Here is a 17,255-nt window from a genome sequence, read left to right on the forward strand (position 1 = left end):
AGCTTGTCGGGTGAAGCCGTGAACCACTGGGGGCCGCGCAGTGGCGGTGGCCTCGGGTTGACGAGGCTCGTGGTCCATGATGCGCTGTGATGTACCAGGTCTGCTGAGAGCAGCAAGGCAGGCAGAGGCCTCGCCTGTGGCTGTAGGAGGCCCCCTGGGGTGTCTGTGGCCTGGTCTCGCTGTTGTCACTCCCACAGACCGGTCCCCTGGCCTTCCGCATTCTTTGTCTTCCAGACCGAACCCCTGCTCCTTCTGCGTCCCCTGTTGCGTGGGGCTCGTTGCCTGGCGACCAGTGTTGGGGTGGTGGTCCTCCCGGAAATAGCTCTGGCTTTAAATCCCGGTGAAGCAGTCCGCAGCTGCTCGGCAGGGCTCTGGGCTCCTGGTGACCACGCTCGAGCTTGGAGCTCCAAGGGGGCCCCGGGGAGGTGCTGCCGTCAAGGGACCGGGAAAGAGGTCACGCCTGAGCTGCTTTGTGGCAGGTGTGCCGTGAGACCGCCACCCTGGACACCACCACCCCCCACTGCACACGTGCACACACACACGCACACACGCTTCACGCTTCGTCTCAAACCAGAGACACAGAAGCGGACAGATGGTCAGACGAGCCTGTGTGCCCGTCACCCGGCTCCCACCACGCTCAGCGAGCTTGCTTTCCTGCCAGACCTCATCTCGTGGCTTCTCACGGTGGCTTAGCAGGTGCCCTGTAAGGTGGCCCGGGATGCGGATGGGGCGGGGATGTGGTCTGAAAGCTGCATTCCGCCCCCTGAAATTCGTACCTCGGAGCCCTGACCCCCAAAGGTGATGACGTTAGGACGTGAGGACTTGGGGGTGGTTAGGGCATGAGAGTGGGGTCCTCGTGAGTGGGCTGAGTGCCCTCAACAAGCGGCCCCACAGAGTCCGCGGCCCCTTCCACCCTGGGAGGCTACAAAGCACCTGTGCCCCGAGGAGCGCCCTCAGCCGCCCGCGCTGGCGCCCTGAGCTTGGATTTCCAGCCTGCAGAGCTGCAAACGGATTTCTGCTGTCTATAGGTCGCCCAGTCGGAGGTGTTCTGTCACAGTAGCCGGAGAGGGTAACTCATCTCCTCGTGTCAGTGCAGGTCGCCGGAGGGAGCGAGCTGGGCTGCCTCGTGCTGCACTGAGCGGACACTCCCTCACACCACTTAGGTTACACAAAACGCTGTTGTCCGTGCACTTGCACACTTCTGCACGGCTCCCGGCAGGGCAGGGGCGCTGACACGGTCTGGCTCCCCACTTCCTCTGAGTGATGGTCACACTGCCCAGGTGTACACCCAGCATCCCTTGCAGAAGGACCGTGGCAAGAGCGGGTCTGGGAGGCAGCGGCGGGTTACTGGATCCTGGCATCGTTGAGTTGACAGCCCACCGGAGGGCACCCACTGTCCGGGGGACATCACTGCAAGGGGGACACGGTGGCTGCAGGTGTAGGTGCTGTCTCCCGGACCTGGGCTCCTCCCACGTGCTCTCGGGGGCCCCAGGGAACCACTTGGACCACAGTGTCTTTCTCTGTAAAGTGCCCACAGTGGAGCTGCTCACAGTAGGTGCTTGGTAGATTGTCGTCCTTCATCACCGTAGGGTGCCGGGTTCAGGACTGAGGGCTGAAGGCTGTGCTCCGTGCCCCCCAACCACAGAGCCTGCTCCTTGCCCCTGTCCCCCGACCCACCCTTCAGACCCCATCTCAGGAGAGGGTCTGCTCCGGTCCCCCTCCAACCGCTGGTCCAAACTCCCCTCCTGTGGCCTCCCCACTTCGGGGTTGGTGATTCGGACACCCCCCCCCATCTCAATCCTGTCTACAAGGGTTTCCTCACTCCCTCAGGCCTGGGCTCTGCTGGAAATGGGATTAATTACGATTCCCACGTGCTCATGGACTTGGGACAGACCTGCTCTGCCTTCCTCATGGGCCTTTTCTGTTCTGAAAGGCAGCACAGGGCCCAACAGTTGGAGCCACCTACCGTCACTTTGCCTCAGTCGCCCCGTCTGTAAATGGGATAACAACAGCACACAGGCATGTCGGGGCTGCTGAGAAGCCCAAAGGAATGGCCACCATCATGTTCACCTGCACAGAGTAGGTTCTCCATCCTCTCCTCCCCGTGTTCAGCGGTCTTCTGGCTTGTGTTCACAGTTTCTAAAGGTGACTAAGTGAGGTAGTTTGTTCCCGGGGAGAAAGGGCAGGAACTTGCCCTCTGCGTTGCACAGGCCCAGAATCATGATGCCTGCCTGCTCGCCCCCACCCCCTACCCCGCTCCTCCATCCCTCCCTCTCCCTCGCCTCTCTCCTGTTCGCCCTCTGGGAGGGCTAGACTTTCACTGCCCTCCGGACTGGGAACCACTAAGGGCTGCACAGCCCTGTCCTCCCGTGGGCATCAGGGGATCCCAGAGGACCTTAACACTCTGGCCAGAGAGACTAGTTTCTCCATACTCTGTGGCTTAAAATGTGGGGAGAGGAGAAGTTGTCTAACATTTTTGTAAAGATCAGCTTTTCCTGGGTTTTGTTTGAAATTAAGCATAAGGTATATTTAAAATTTAAATGGAGTGAACATCTCACTGATTTTTAATTGGATTCTAAAGCGCTCGTTGGAATAGGAAGTCCTTTTTGATCTATTCTTAGAACAGACAGCTGCCCGCTGATTTCCACCCATCACAGATGGTTTCTGCATTTTTTGCAACTTAGCAAAATTGATAGAGGGGACCCTATGGCGCTTTCTTGCCTTTGTACTTTGTGTTTTTCCAAGTGGCATTTGCATTTCTCACCTAGCCAATTTCCTGTCATCCAGAGGAGGAGGGAGAAAGAGCATTTATCTCTGCTCCGGGCTGGTGTTCTCCTTACCTCCCAACCCGAGGGTGTTTCTGACTTACAGACAAGGAAACTGAGCTCCGGGAAGGATTGTGCAGCTGGCCAGAGAGGAGCTGGGACTGCCTGGGCCGGCCAGGGCCAGACTCTGCTACCCCTTCTTCCCCCGGTACTGACCGATCCCTGGGCCGACAGCCCAAGCAGAGGCTCAGGGAGGAGGCGCCCAGCCACCTGGCAGGAGTGAATGGGGACAAAGTCAGAAGGGCGGCCAGGCAGGTGAGGCAACGAAGGACAGAGCACGTAGGGACACAGAGGCTCTACCGAGGGGGCCTGGTCCTGAGCAGGACTCTCCCGAGGCGGAAAGCAAGCGTCTTGTTACCCATCTATCCCAGCTTCTAACCAACAGGCCAGGCCTGGTGCTGCCGCGGCCGGCTGCTCTAGCCCCGGGGATCCTGGGGGCCTGGGCGAATCAGAGGCAGAGCCCTGGTCTGGGTTTGTCCACACTATTGCGAAACAAACTCGCAAGAGAAGCCACTAACTCCAGACGTGTATCTCGGTGCCAGCCGCAGCTGGTGGGCTCCGGCCTTAACAACTCACTCCTCCACCCGCAAGACGGGCACCCAGGGTTTTAGAGAGAGGTTTGGGGAGGTGGGGCACGGGCAGAACAGGCAGGGAGCCCGAGGTCAGGGGTGGGGGCGGTGTGTGTTCAGCATGATCGGGGGCCAGAAAGGGGGCACGTGGGGTGTGGTCTTCCAGGCATTCTGTTGATAATCCGGGCTCTCGGCCTGGCGATTGGAATGGTCTAGTCGTGTAAAACCTCTCAGTGCCTCAAGAAAGTGCTGTAAGAAATGAGAACAGTGGTTTTGGTTAAAGCATGAGTTAAGCAGTCCTATCTATTTCTGGCTTTAACTGTTGGGGTCTGCAGTTGAACTAGAGGGCTTGGTGACATTTTCTAAAATGTGAGCAGTCGGTGTTTGTGCGTCAGGGCTGGGTGCCCGGCACCAGCCGGTTCTGGACAAACAGGGAGCGTGGGCTCCGAAACTCCCGACCAAGACAGGGCTCCCGTGTGGACCAGCCAGATGTGGAGGAGCCCCGCCCGCGGCGCTGGGCCCCCCCCAGCTCTGGCTCTGACTGGTCCTGGAGGCCCACCTCTGATGGCTTCTTCGCCGCCCCAGACACCGCCTCCCTGGGTTGCTGATCAGCCCACACTGCACCGTGGCCAGCACAGGACAATGATGGCCAGCTTGGAGTCGGGACACGGGCCCTCTGGTGGGTTCAGCTGGAGGCCGGTCCGCTCCCTGGTGCAACCTGGCCGCCCCTCGTCACGGCAGTGAGACCCCAGAGGAGCTCCTAGAGGAGGAGCCGGGAGCAAGCCTAGTGTGCGTCAGTGGCGGAGGCAGGAGCCCCAGCTCATCCGCCTTTTTGCAGCGCCTGACGCAGTAGGGCTCAGTACAGACTGGCCGCCTGTCAGAGACGCACACAGACCTCATGGCCTACAGGGATTCAGCCCTTCCTGGTCACGCTGGTGGGGAGGAAGGTGACTGGACCACTGCCTTCAGGAGCCTCCCACGCTGCCAGGAGGGTCAGACCGTTCCGAGAGGGTGCGGCCGGCGCTGGCCCGCGTCCTGCATGCCCCTCGGGGTCCTGAGTCCAGCAGGTGCCCTGTGGGCAGTGGTCCAGACTGGCCTGGGCTGCACGTCCCACTCGGCTCCCAGGGCCTCCTCCAGTCCCGGCACCTGCAGAGGGACGCCTGGCCTTGACCGTGCTCATCACCATGCCACACTCCTGGCCCAGAGCGTCACATCTCCATACAGGCAGGGTCTTTCTGGCCGGACTGGGCCCTCCGCCCTAGCTCTCCCCACAGAGTCCTGCCCCAAGGCACTGTGTGACACTGGGGCACAGCCCTCCCTCCCACTGGAACCCATGAGAGCCCACTCCTCCAAATCCAGTTCCTGCCCAGGGACCATAATCCCAGCCGCCCTTGCTGAGTGCCCTTCCCTGCCAGGGGGGGACCTGGTCCTTGGCTTGCAGTGAGGAATGGAGAGCCTGGGGCAGCCCGTGAAGGAGCACCACTGTCCCTGTCTTAGAGCTGAAGACGCTGAGGAGGACAGAGGGTGAGGGGCCAGCTCGGAAGCTCCTGCTCTTCCGGGACCACTGTGCTCACTGAGACCTCTCTTGAACACAGGGAAATTAAAGACACTTCTCTTCCATAGTCCCACCTCTCCCGGGCCAGACGGAGTCCCCAGATCCGGCCACCTGGCTCTCAAGGCACATCCGCACTCCATGCTGATGCCTCGTGGGTCCGCCTGGGGCTGCCCGAGAGGCTGGACAAAAGGAGCAGGTCTGGAGCCCAGCACAGTGCCTGCCGCACGGCCAGCTCCTCAGAGATGTGGCGGCCCCTGGGATGGTGACAGGCCATGGCTGGAGAGGACAGGAGCTGCAGATCCCTATTCTGCCTTGAGCTCGAGATCAGAGACCCCTTCGGGTGCTAAAAATGCTTCCATGCGGGGATCGACTAGGCCTGAATCAGTGGGTCTTGGGTGCTGTCCACTGTGTTTGCCACTAGATGGCAGTGCTGCCTCTTCCCTTCCAGCACTTGGGCACTCCCATCTCCGCTCTTAACTGGTGACAGTGACCCAGGCAGTAGACCTGCATCCAGATCCCACACAGCGAGCCCCGCTTTCTCCCATAGGGCCTGAGCAGCAACACTCAGGTCCACTGCAAACTCCTTGGGTCCCAAGGCAGAATCAAGATGATTGACCGTGGAGGAGGAGTGGGGCCATTTGTCCCAGAGGACCCCCCTCCAGTCCCTTAGGGGAGTCTCCACTTGGGCTAACTGAGGACGTGACTTTCTGGTTCAGGCACGGAGCCCAGATCACAAATCCTGCCAAATACAGGAGCCGCGGCCCCAAACCATGGTCATTTGGGGACCATCGTGACTTTTTATATCATTGCCATAAATAAAAATGCAGTATTTCTTGTCCACAAGTAGAAGGCAGAGTACAAATAATAGGATAAAAACAAAGCAGCACCCTTAAATCCTAGTTAGATCCGGCTGCCTTCCCTCCCCCTCCCTCCCCTCCCAAGGAAGAGGTGAGTAAGTACCAACTGGGCTGGGTACCAAGCAGACTCACAAAGCCCCCAAAAGACTTTTGAAGGAATAAGAATTGGGAAAGGATTCAGTGAGGTCCTTGCTCTGTCTAGGAGCCAGCAGATGAGCCCTCATCTCACACTTTGAGAAATGCTTCGGGGGATCATGTCTCCAGACACAAAGTCAACTTCTCCTCCGGGTTTGTCAAAGGCAGGTTCTCCATATGTGTCCTTAAATACGAGGACCCGAAGGAGAGCCACGGGCAGGAAGGACTCCGAACCAGGCGTCCCGGCCAGAGGAAGTGCCCTCGGTGGACAGGAGGTGGGCAGCTCCCCAGTGCGACCCAGTGGCCCCCGGTCGCGGTGATGTTCAGGGCACTGTCCAGGCTCTCTGCACCCTCCGAGTGCCACAAATTCTTGATTAAGTAGTTGGATTTATTTTTTAATCATATTTGTAACATCTTTACTGCTGCAAAACCAGTCTATCCATAAATGTGATGTATCAAATCTTAGCACACTGGGGCCACCAACCTGTTCCACCTGTGGGACGGGGGACTCTCAGCCCTGCTAAGCCCCGAGCAGACCCAAGCTGGCCCTCTCTCCGCTCATCTGAGCCACACCGGGAGAACGGTCCGCTCTGCAGCCTTTTCTCTGCATGAGTCAGTTCTCCCGCGGTACTGTGCCGCCGCAGAAATGCGCCTGCTTGTCGAAACAGGCCTCGGACATCCCAAACCCCTTGTTCCCAATATCTGTGATCCTCACAGCAGCCTCGTCGCTCAAAGTGAAGAGTGTAGCCCGAGACCTCGGGATCATGCAGCCAGCCCCGTCCAGGGAAGCAGCTGGTGGCTGACCTTCCGCAGGGGGGATGTGAAGAACCAGGGACAGCCCCGGGCAGGGGGAGCCCCTTGGAGGGCCTCCCGGACCCCCAGCACGCAAGAGACATTGATCAGGCAACACGCCGCGCCTCTGCCCCTTCCAGCCGCAGCCCTACTCCTGCACCGGCACCAGCCAAGACCAGAGAAACGGTCCGGATCTTTGGCTTCAAGTCCCTGCACCAGAAAGCCCCGTAAGGGCCGGGGTGCGGCAGGAGGGGCGGCCGCTGCTGCTGGAGAGCGGAGGGAGGGCTGGGTGCAGGCAGAGATTAGGTGAGGGTGACACATTCTCTCCATCATCAAGTCCTTCCCTTCCGGCCACGGAAATCTGGGAGATTCTCCCAGGACCAAGTATAGCTTCCCGCAGGGCTGGTGGAATTTATGGGTGACACAGAGATCCAGGTGTCGTGCCTGGGCCCCCCCAGACGTGACTGTGTTCAGGCATCATTGTTCTACCTGTGACCTCCACACACAAGCAAACCATAGCTTTACACGGGCGTCCTCTTCCACTTCTGTCACTGCTGAGGACCGCTGGTGACCACAGAGGCTGGGACATGCTTCGTTTGAACCCAGATACGGGTTCCCAATCTGGACGTCATCCCTTGGGAGCTGTGTGGCCGTTACTGAGTGGACGCAGCATGAATGCATCCGTTTTAATTTATAAAACAGATGGAAGCTAGCAAACGAGTTCTTTCATTCTGGAATTTTCCATGTTGGCCCTCCACATGAGATTTTTCTTGTGTGTGTTTTAAAAGCCTCTGTGGCTGCAGGGAGAAAACGTTTGGAAATGTCGGACGCGATGATTCGTGGGTCCTTCGGAAAGGCCATGGCGAGCCTGGACTCTGGGCAGCGTCCTCCCTCTGCTACTCCTATGCTGGTGACGCCTCCGGGTTCTGCCGGCTCCAGTGCCTCTGTTTCAGAGCTGTGGTTCGCTTCTCTTTCTGCAGCTCCGTCCAGAAGATTCCGGTACGTAGAGAAGGACATCTGCCCCGTCCTGGGCCCCAGTAGAGGGGCGGGGGATGGGGGGTGGTCATCTGTCAGAGATGCCCCAGATGCCCACAGCCCTGATGCACCGGGTCCGCTCCCACACCACAGATGGGGACACCTAGTCTTCCGGAGGCTCAGACCTTGGCTGCCAGCCGCACCTGCGGCAGGTTCTCGGGTCGTGGTGCTGGGCTGACAGCAATGGCCCCCGTCCCCAGTCCCCAGACCAGAGCTCGGAAGCAAACCCGTGCCTCTCACCCAGCTCCCTCCTGCCCGGGACTCACCTTGACAAGATGTGCCCATTTACTTGGTGTTCCCCTAAGGCTGCGGGTGCCCCAGTAGAGTCTCTGCAGACGGGGGGAACTGAGCCAGGCCAGGGCCCCCGGGGCAGCACTGCTCTGAGACTCCCTCCCCCGACCCCCAGCCAGCACAGGGTAGGACTTTGTGATGCGACAAACAGGACAGCGTGGACTCTTGTGCCCCTGCTCTCCTGTTGCTACATTCAAGTTGGGGCAGGGGTGTCCCCTGAAGGAGGACCAGCCGCACTGTGCCCGCTCCTCCCCAGCCAGCCCTGGTCACCTGTCACCCTGCAGCACCCAGCCTGTGTGTCACCAGGTAAGGAGGGGACTTCGGCAGGGAGAGGCAGAGTGTCTCTGGGGGAGCTGGGGGTCTGGTATGGGGGCCTCGCCTGGCCAGAGAGGAGGATGAGGCTCCCGAGAGGGGGCAGCGAGGCCCTCTGGAGCAAGGACGCGTGCGTGAGCCCCCGCCTGCTGTACAACCTGCTGTTGTACCATCTTGGGAAAGCTCCATGACCCCTGAGCCTCAGTCTCCCCAGCAGTAAAATGGGCGAACTCTGGTCCCACCCGCATGGAGTTCGGCCATGGGTGGCCCCGGCACATAATGACACATGACACATACATGCCCAAGCTGCTCGCAGCAAGACGTTGACCTTGGTGGTCAGGCCCTGTCGCAGCTAGACAAGGGCTCTCCTCAGGGCACTCACCCCTCCCAACTCCCAGCACCACACCCTCCTCCACCGGCCACGCTGGGGCCCGGCAGAGGCGGACAGGGGCAGGTCAGCCCTCAAGCCTCCGTCTGTCTGGATCTTGGGCCTCTCACCTCGGCTCCGGTTTCCTGACTCAGAGTCTCTGAAATCAGACTGGAGCCTCACATGTGGTGAGCAAGTTCCCCAGGGGACCCCGCGCTCCACTGCCTGAACCTCAAGTCCGGCGGAGGGACCACAGATCCGGCAAGGTCACCCCATCCCACCTCCGCACCCTCCCCACAGCCAGGAACGCTGTGGCCTCTCGGGCTCCTGACTGTTCTCAGAAGGTTCTGGCTTGACTTTCACTTGCGCTTTTCCCCTGGCCGGGGTTTCTCTGTCCAGTTAACCCCGTCGGAGACTCGGCCCGGGCACTGCCTCCCCCTTCCTGCCTGGAGACGCAGGCTACGATCTGACCCCCCTCCCGTCCTTCCTCTGCGAGTCCTGGCCGCCCACAAGAGTCAGCCGGAGATCCCTGAACACCCCCGCGCAAACCCAAGTCCCAGGCCAGGGTCCCGCCCCTCCACAGCCTCCGGTACCGCCCCAGAGAACACACAGCTGGGCTGGGCAGTGTCCAGACCTCAGTTAGCCCTGGGCTCTGCCGGCAGCCCCAGCCCGGCTCTACTCGAGTTCTCGGCCTCTGCTTCCCCAGGCCCTCGCCTTGGTCAGAGGCCCCTCGTTTATGCCTTTCAGCTGCTCCGCCGAGATTGGGCTCTTCTGGTTTCTGACCCAGCCTTGCCGTTTACTGAAGGGGGCGTGACCGTGGGAAGGTCATGTGCCTCAGTTTCCTTGTCTGTAAAATCCTGTAATGGCAGCTCCCAGGAGGGGAAGCTGCGGCGCATTGTGCTGTAATGCAAGGGACGCACTGAGCCTCCTGGTGGGGTGAGCGGAGCATAAACGGCGCCACCCTTCCCAACCCTGGCCTTGGGTGTTCTGGGGATCAGCCTGGCTCTGCATCACTGCACTCACACGGGGGGGGGCCTCGCCCGCGATTGGGAGAACGTGGGCTCCTCTGCAATCCCTTTTCCCGTTTGAAGCAGCCTCCAAGGTTGACAGCCTAGCGCGGGGGCTTGGAGGCTGCTGCCCCGGGCCAATGAGGCTGAGCACAGCCAGGCCACACCCCGCACCCACTCCCCTTGTCCCCAACTTCTGACAACTCCGTCTTGGGCAGACAAGAAGCTGGGAAGGTGGTCCTGGGGGCGGGGGCCAAGGCCCCACCTACCATGTCCCCCAGAACCACCTTCCCTGCCTCTCCAGCTCCCAAGACAGAGAGCAGGTGTACCGCTGGGCGGGAGCCTGAAGCTCTGGAGGAAAAGTGGTCCTGGACAAAATCACCTTTAGGTCAAACGTTCACGTGCCTGCAGTCCCTTCTGTGTGAGTGGCCGGGGCAGTGGTACCATGGAGACACAAGCGGGGGGCTTAGAGCAGCAGAAACCTATCTTCTCCCAGGTCTGGAGGCCAGAACCTAAGATCACAGTATGGGCAGGACCATACCCCACAGTATGGGGGAGGCCCCCTCCTGCCTCTCCCAACTCTGGGGGCCCCGGGCTTCCCTGGCCTATGGCCTCATCCTCCAAGCTCTGCCTCCGTGGACCCATGGCTTCCCTGTGTCTGTCAAGTTGCCTTCTCGTTCTCTCTCTTTTTTTTTTTTTTTTTTTTTTTTTTGTCAGAGAGAGCGAGCACAGGCAGACAGAGTGGCAGGCAGAGGCAGAGGCAGAGGGAGAAGCAGGCTCCCCGCTGAGCAAGGAGCCCGATGTGGGACTCGATCCCAGGACGCTGGGATCATGACCTGAGCCGAAGGCAGCCGCTTAGCCAACTGAGCCACCCAGGCGTCCCTTTTTTTTTTCCCCCTCTTTCTTTTTTTTTGGTTTTTAAGATTTTATTTGTTTGACAGACAGAGACAGCAGAGAGAAGGAACACAAGCAGGGGGAGCAGTAGGCAGAGGCAGAGGGAGAAGCAGACCCCCCGCTGAGCAGGGAGCCCGATGCAGGGCTCTGTCCTGGGACCCTGGGACCATGACCTGAGCCGAAGGCAGCCGCTTAATGACTGAGCCCCCCAGGCGCCCCTCGCCTTCTCTCTTAAAAGAACACCTGTCTTTGGACAGGGCCTGTGCTGAATCTGTGAGGGTCTCATCTCTAGATCCTTAATGGATTATATCTGCAAAGATCCTTTTTCCGAATACCGGTCACATACAGGTTCCTGGGGTTAGGACTTGGGTGTGTCTTTGGGGGAACTACCCTTCGGCCCGCACTCCTGTATCCTCTCTGTCCGCGGTGGGATGGGGTCTCAGCGCTGCCCCGGAGAGAGTGTGGGGTTTGCATTCAACGTGTGCTGGACTAGCTCGTGCTCCCCACTAGCCATGCCTGCTGCCCCCTCCTGCCGCTCCCCAAGCCACTTGCCGGGAGATGGCGGGAGCAGAGCTGGCCTAGCAGACTCTGGGCATCTGTGACAGAAAGTCCTGCAGAGGGCACCCGGACTGACCCTTTACAGATGAGAACCCTGACACCCTGGCTTTGCCTGGAAGCTTCTCCGCTCCCGCCCTTCACCCCCGCACCCTGCCACTTCCGGGACCCTCGCTGACCGTCACAACAGCCTCTAGTCTTGGTCCTTTGGGCCGTCTCTGTTCTGCAATCCCCACAGGGGCCATCCCTCCCCCAGGAGCCCTCTGCCACTCTCCCGAGACTCCCTTCTCTGCTCTGTGCACCTCAAGCCCCTCTGGCTTCTGCCTTTCCCACCTCCACCCCTGCAGGCAGTCTCCCTCTCACCCAGCGTCCTCCGGCTGATGCCTTCAGCCTTTCTTCCCTGCCCTTACCAAAAACCTCCCGTGACAGGGGATCAAGGTGTCTGTGCCCGCCCTCTCCCCCACACCCATCGTCAGTTTCGCGTTTGGTCTTTGCTGGCTCACCGTCCCCTCCTCTGATCTCTGAGCCCCACCAGGAGCAGGCAGCATGGTCTGTCCCCCATGCTCCTGGCCCTTGCCCACACAGAGCACCAGCCCCACCCTGGCTGAATGAATGGAATGTGACCTACCCCAATTCCATGGCTCCCACGCTGGTGTTCTTAGCCTCCACTGGCAGGAAAGCCACGTGACCACTCCCAGAGTGCCAGGGGCCTTAAGGCACCATGTAGGAGCTGACTTCTCTGATGCTGTGCCTCCAGTGACAGAAAGGTCAGTCCCAGAGGAAGGAGCCCAGGAGAGAGCTGTCCTGGTGATCTCTTGCATAAAGGTCACCCATAGGCTCAGCTTATATAATGATATTTATTGAGCACCTGCTGTGCGCAAGCCCTTAAGTGGGAACAGAACAGAAAACACCCTGGCTTTGGGAAAAGTGCATCCCAGTGTGGGTGTCCAGACAAACAAATGAATAAGTAAGCATGAAGTACATGAAGTGGTGGTGAGGGCATATAGAGAAACACAACTGGATAAGGAGGGTGGGAGTTACTCTTTTATACAGGGTGTTCTGGTCTCACTGGGAAGACATTTGAGCAGAGACTTGAATGAACTAAGGGAACAAGTCCCGTGGATGTCTGAGAGAAGGGCATTCTCAGTCCAGGGAACAGCAGGGGCAAAGGGCCTGTGGCGCGGTTGTGCTGAAAGCAGCCGGAAGGGCAGGGCAGTGGGAGACGTCAGACAGGTGAGGAGGGCAGGTCAGAGAAGACTGGTTTGGACCCCTGGCAAGAGGGAGGTCATCAGAGGGCTAGGGACACTGCCTGGCTTTGGGTGGTGTGGTCATCCCAGTGGCTGGGTGGAGGACAGGCTGTGGTCTGAGCAAGACCAGGTGCCACATGCTCCGTTCAGTTGGGAGGCCATGTGGTGGAGACTTGGTGGCTGCAGACGTTGTTCAAGGTGGTCAAACTCCAGACGGTTTTGCGGGCAGGGGGTTGCTGATGACTTGGGTGTGAATGGAGGAGTCAGCCTTGACTCCGAGCAGCTGGAGGGAAGGAAGGGCACTTCCGGGGAGCCGTCCTGGGCCCCACAGGGAACTAAGGATGGGGAGGTCTGGCCTCTGAGTCTCCCTTCCCCCCTGGCTGTAGCTTCCCCCCACCAGTCGCTGCCTGCCCCTTCCTGTCCCCACCAGAGCCCGAGATCATGCTGAGGGACACTCCAGCTCCTTCCCACCTGGCAGGAGGCAGCAAGTCTGCCAGGGCACACACAACCTGCGGGGCCGGTGGGGGGCGGCGTGCACGCTGGCCAAATCCTCCTTCCAGGGATGTGGTCACAGTGGTAGGGACGCAGAAACTCCCAATTAGGGGCCTGGAGAGGATCCAAAAACCCTGGGCCTCTGCCAGCTGCAGACTCTTCCAGATTAGGGTGTGTATACAAGGGAGATGTGGGAGGGAGCAGTCAGAATGGAAAAGACCCAGAACCCCAAGCCGGTTGACCTGGTTTCTAGGCCCAGCTCTGTCTCCTGGGCTCCTCCATGGAGAAGGAGGGTGAGGAGGAGGGGAGGAGGGCAAGGGAGGGGGACATTTCTGCGAGCTTACTGTATGCCAGGCTTTGTTGTCCATACGCTGTGCCCTTCCCAGTCCTGTGCAATGGTCGCTATTTTTGTCCCCATTTTACCAGTGAGGAAACTGAGGCCCAGAGCCGTTAAGTTGCTTGCCCCAGGTCACTCCGTTAGGAACCGGCCCCTGAAGCGTGTTGCTCACCACACGGCCTCTCAAAGCCCCATGTGGCCGGCCTCCACCCACCACACCGTCATGCCCCGTTCCCCAGCCCCAGTCCCACTGCAGTCCTCACACCAAACCTGCCAGCCCCAGGGCCTTTGCCTGTGCTGTTCTCTGCCTAGAGTGCTCTTCCTGTGGCTGACTCTCCGCCCATGCCTTGTGGGTATCAGTGGAAATGTCACTTCCTTAGAGACATTCCCTGACCACTCACCTTCCCCCACATCCAGGCATTGTCTTGCTCCCCCGTGCAGCTCGGAATACAATGGTGAGCCCCGAGACCAAGGTCCTCCCTGCGGCCTTGCCTGGGGGACCCAGCCCCTGCCACCAGCTTCGGCCCACAGGATTGTCCTGACCCCTCACCTCTCTCCCACCTCTTGAATATGCATGATCTCCTTGAACTGTGCCTCAAGCTAGCTGGTCTCACCCCCACCTGCACCTCAGGGGTCACTGGTCTGGTTGAAAGACTTGGGCCTCTCTCAGCCTCACCAGCATCTTCAGCCCATCCTCAGGGAGCCTTTCCTGGAGTGACCGCCCCACAGGGCACTTGTGAAACCAGAATGGCTTCAATGACGAGCCCTAAATTGACAGAGCTGAGGGCAGCTGTGACCCATGGAGCCACTCTCCAAGGAGTGCCTGCCTCCTCTCAGTCTATGGCAGGAATTCTCCAGGAAGAGCAGGCCTAGTGTGAGCCCCTGAAGACCCAATCTGGAACCTTCTGGCCATATGGGTTCCTCTTTTCCAGACATTTTCCAATTTTCTGTTAAGATGCGGGCTCAGAACCAAATATCATTGATCAGTGCCCAAACAGTACCTTCACCTCCACCTTCTATGGGTGATGCCCCTAGTAATGTGACCCCAGATTGCAACACAAAGTTCCCCCTCTTGCCCCTCCCACCAATCCCAGATCTAGAAAAACGGTTCTCAACTCTGGCTGACCATGGGGAGCACCCGGGGAGTCCTTCAAACTCCCAGCGCCTGAGCCACACCCCACACCAATTCAATCAGCAAGTGTCTTTGGAGTGGGAGACCAGGCTGGTATCCCGGGCCTTGCAGTCCTCCCAGCCCCAACCACTGTATTTGACTCACTGAATCCCTGTTCTCTCCAGGCCTCAAGGGTGACAGTCATTGCTTAGGTAAATGTCTAGCCAAGGGTTCCCAAAGTGTGTCCCAGGAAACACTGGTTCTGCAAGAAGAACGGGTGTGTGGGCGGCGAGTTTGAGAACTGTTGCTCTAAAGCCACCCCCTGCACGAGGTCATCCGATGAGTCACAGGGGAAGGCAAAACACCTGAAATCAAGCTTCCTGTAGAACTAACCAGAAGGTCTGTTCCAGGAGAGCGTATGGGCCCTTGTCCAGCAGTCAGTCAATCCATAGATACCGCCAGCACGCCCTGAGCCAGGCCCTGGACCACGGTGCCACCCTCGGTGCGGCTGGGCTCGCCACTCCATACCCCAGCTCCCAGCTCACTCTTTCGCTCAGGTGGGCGCTGAGCTGAGGAGGGGGAGGGGGGAGGGTGTAACACAGGTGTCCTGTCCCCACGGAGCCAAGCGGAGGCCATGGAGGGCTTGGAGGGGTGCCTCTGCCCTGGTCAGCTGGCAGGAGGGGCAAGGCCCTAGCTCGAGTTCTGGGGACCCAAGTGGTGGGGAGGCCTCCATGAAACTCCATAAGCATTTGCTTTTTTATGTTTGAATTTTACCTACGTGCTGACCAGGCGTGCTCCGTGGAAACAGTACGGTCCTCAAAGTGCAAGTGGGTGTGGAGAGAGCAGTGTGTCCCCAGGCACCCAGCTCGCCACCTGGGAGAGAGCCTCCCTGTCCTGCCCCTTGCGCATCCTTCCTCCCCCCACCCCCCACTCCGCCTTCCTTTTCTCCCTCCTGCCTCTACTCTGCGTTCTTCCCTTCCCCTGTCTTGTACACACGGGGGCAGACCTGTTTTCCCTCACAATCACAGGGCACCTCTCATGTCGTTCCAGAAAGCATGGCTGCAAAATGCTCCATTGTAAGAATGTGCCAGAACCTATTAAACGAGTCTCTTAACGATTGGCATTTGGTCCCGTCCCGTTTTCAGCTCTTCTCAACAATGCTGCAACGAATCAGTCTAGACAGACATCACTTCAGATGGGTGCAAATCCATGTCTAAGACAAACCCCTCACAAGGGATGGTCGGGTTCATGGCCATGGGCATTGTTACCCCGAGAGACGGTCATTCCAGCTGCCACAGCCGCCCACGAGGATGCCCGAGGGGTGCAGTCCCTTTTATAAGGAATGCCTTTCTGTCCTAGAAAAACTCCCCACGCCCCCAGGGTTTTCTGGTTTCTGGTGTCGGAATCATTTCTTCCAATGACATCTTGTGCAGAAGGTTGAGAAGTAAAAGAAAGAGGGGGCAGGTAGGCTGTGGTGCGAACAGGGGTGGGTGTCTCCTCCGTTGTCTGCCACTCCCAGGACGCCCTTTAGGGGAGCCAGGAAGGGAACAAGAAGCATTGGGGCATCCTGGGGATAGCAGAGCAGGAAGGGACAAGGGGAGAAGAGTGTCACTGGAGCGGAGGGAGACCTGGGGAGAGGAATCAGGCTGACACTGGCCGCAGTGTCTTCTCCGGGTGGCTACGGCCGACGACGTGTCACCAGGCCGACACTGCACCCAGACCCGCTCGTGCCCACTCACTTGCCAGAGCTGATTGTGACCTTTTCAGGAGTTTTGTGAGCCGGTTATGAAACACCCCCATGTTTAAAAATTATATGAATCATATTCCAAACAAAGATAATCCATCCTTGGAACTCCTCACTTCCTGATGATTTTGCGGCATTTTGCCACAAGCTGTGATCACGATGTCATCTATGCCCGCGGCAGTCCTCCCGCGCGCCTGTCCCCGACTTAGCATGCGGAGCCGTCGCAGCTCGACGCAGTAGCTTGAAACTGATGCTGGTGGCAACATTTACACCACAGAGAGTGACCAGCACTGTGACTGAGGGCTTTCCACCATGCCCCCGAGGCTGGCTGTTCAGGTTGGCCAGCACTCTACCATGCCCTCTCCTCTCCCCTCTGCCTTCTGCCCTCTGCCGTCCTGCTCCAGTCTGTCCTTGATGGAACCCGAGCAGAAGCCGGCCGGTCAGGGCACCAGGTTCCCGGGGCTCAGAGCAGGACAGAGAAGCTAGAGAACAGATGTGTGAGAAGCCAGTGGAAAAGAGTTGGCATGGGGGGCCCCTACCGACAGGGTGACTACAGACACCTTGGGACCCCCCAGCTCCCTCCGTGTGGGACGGACGTTTGGGCACCGTCTCTACCCCCCATCAGCGCTGAGCCAGGCAGGCAGCTGGGAACTAGCCGGTCTGCTGGGGAGGCTCGAGCCCGTGCTCTGATTACGGATCAGAAGACGTCAGGCCCGTGTAGCAGAACCTTCCACGTTCTTTAGAAGGACGATAGTGTCGTCTTACTCAAAGAAAGCGGTGTTCCCATTGTGTCTGATTCATCGCCAGCGCGCTCATGCGCCGGGAGTCAGGGCTCCTCACACCCGAGCTGCACCAGAACCCCTGGAGGGCTCGTGAGAGCAGAGGCTGCCAGGCCAACCCACCCTGCCAACGACGTTCTGCCCTAGCTAATGGGGCATTGCCGTGAAGGAATGCATAGTTTGGTCTTTCTCCTGGCTTCCGGCCAGAGCTCTTCCAACCTTTGTAGCTTTCTGACCCATAAAGGATCCTGAAGCATCTTTTTTTTTTTTTGTCAGAGAGAGCGAGCACAGGCAGACAGAGTGGCAGGCAGAGGCAGAGGCAGAGGGAGAAGCAGGCTCCCCGCTGAGCAA

Source organism: Enhydra lutris, unplaced genomic scaffold (genome assembly GCF_002288905.1).
Source record: "Enhydra lutris kenyoni isolate GAN:26980312 unplaced genomic scaffold, ASM228890v2 scaffoldscaffold30, whole genome shotgun sequence".
NCBI lineage: Eukaryota > Metazoa > Chordata > Mammalia > Carnivora > Mustelidae > Enhydra > Enhydra lutris.